We start from the raw sequence: 2,187 nt of genomic DNA, 5'->3' as shown, positions 1-2,187 counted from the left end.
GAAATACTCATAGCTCTTCAATCATTTTGATAGAAACAAATTCTGTTTCTTCTTGGATTGGTAGTGTTTTTACGATTAAACAAAAATTGTGAAGAGAACACTGCCACATGGAACTGAATGTTCTGTAGAAAGATGGTTGATGCACATAAAAAATAAGGCAGAGTAAGCGTACTATGTAATCCAGATTTACCAATGATGTTGTGCATTGTGATTGAAACCTGACACAACAAGATCTATCCATATAATATCAAAATAATAAATAAAATAGAGAAAACTTCCCCTGTTTTCTTGGATTTACAAGTCTGGATCTTTCCTAATATGCAAGCAAATGGAATTGCTACGATCCAAAGAAATGATCTCTTACAATTTCCAATTTTACTTTTAAAATATTATATCAGGAATAGTCATTCATCATCAAATAAATGAAAATCTGAATATCAAATGACTGCAATCAGATTAGATAAACATTGAATAGCTCTAATTTTCAATTGTAGTCACCCTGTCTTGGGCCAAACTTTTGAACATTATGGCACCTCTTTCATTACAAGAATCAGGGGAATTGACATTATTACAAATATTTTGGTTGATGTTGTATGTATCAGGTTCCGTCCCCGTATATTGGTTGATGTAACAAAGGTGGATCTGAGTACCACTGTGTTGGGATTCAAGATATCAATGCCTATTATGATTGCTCCAACTCCTTTGCATAAGATGGCTCATCCTGAAGGTATGCATTAGATTATTGTATTACAGTTAACATACTATTTTGATGCATATATTTTCTGAAAGTGAATCCATCATCTTTTACAGGAGAGTATGCTACTACAAGAGTTGTTGGTACTATAATCGTTTGGGCATCAGTCTTCTCTTTGTGGGATTGATTTTTTGAATGTTTTAATTTCCTTCTAGCTATTAACGATTTAAGAAATTATAATGATTTTGGATTTTGAAATAGTTTGTTGCGTTGATAAAAATTGAGGCTTGGACATATTTATTGTAGACGCTTTCTTCATGGGCTACATCAAGTGTTGAAGAGGTTGCTTCAACTGGACCAACCATTCGCTTTTTTCAACTTTATGTAAGTTTATCATTTCCAACCATATGATTGTGTTCCCATGTTTTCTGAGATGTAATTGACTTCATATCCATCCGATTGTATTACAGGCTCCTAAACCAATGGTAAGATCAGTTATATTGTGTTGGGTTTACTAAATGTGGATGTATGAGTGGTGTTAAAATTTAGATGTCATTGCTGGCAGGTTTACAAGAATAGGAATGTTGTTTCACAACTTAGAAGAACGGGGAGGGTTGGTTTTAAGGAAATTGCACTGACTATTGACACACCTTGACTTTGGCAGAGGGAGTCTCACATTAGAAATAGGTAGTGAAAATTAATTCTATTTTAGATTTGCTGACAAACTCAGAGAATCCCAAATAATTTGACACCTCACAAAAAGTTGATTCATATTCCTAAACTTCTCATTTTGACTTTCAAAATTATATTTCTTGAAGTTGGAAGCAAACTCTATATTCTATCTCTCCTTGCTTATGTAGAGATGGGGATCTTGTATAATCACTCTTTAGTTCTTTGATGTAACAACCTTCATTCACATCTATGGTGCTTCTGCCAAAAAAAACTTGCAACTTTCACTTTCCTTCATTTTCTTATTCCTAGTGTTTGTATCCTTCAGAAAATATAGAAAATACTTCCAAGGTCTACAATTTCATACACGGTCATTCTAAAAGGCATGGAGAAATCAGTCTCATTGGTGATGGCTTCAATTTCAGGGACTTGAGCAATTACCAAGCCAGTGGGATACTTCTGAATAAGCCTGCAGACTATTTGGAATAATAGGAAATGAAAATTCACTATAATATGAAATTCCACCAAGGTTAGTTGACAACAATCTAGCTCTCAATAAAAATAAGAACATTGTGGAATTCTTTTAGGATCATAAGCGATGCTAGGGTTAGAAAAAGAATTTAGCACCTATAATGTGTCAAACTTAAAATAAGTCAGAATTCTCCATTTTTTCTGGGATTCCTCTTTGTTCATACCTTGTCTGACGCTGAGGTATTTAATGTTCTGAAAAGTTTCATTGTGATATTCACTAACAGAAGGCACGAGTCTAAAAATTGTTTAGTTTGAGTTTGTGAGCACGATGTGAAATGGTTCAATTTGTTTCT

This window comes from Pinus tabuliformis, chromosome 3_1 (assembly GCF_031772625.1).
Source record: "Pinus tabuliformis cultivar Carrire ecotype Pingquan chromosome 3_1, CPIR1, whole genome shotgun sequence".
Lineage (NCBI taxonomy): Eukaryota > Viridiplantae > Streptophyta > Pinopsida > Pinales > Pinaceae > Pinus > Pinus tabuliformis.
Note: the sequence above shows the minus strand (reverse complement) of the source record.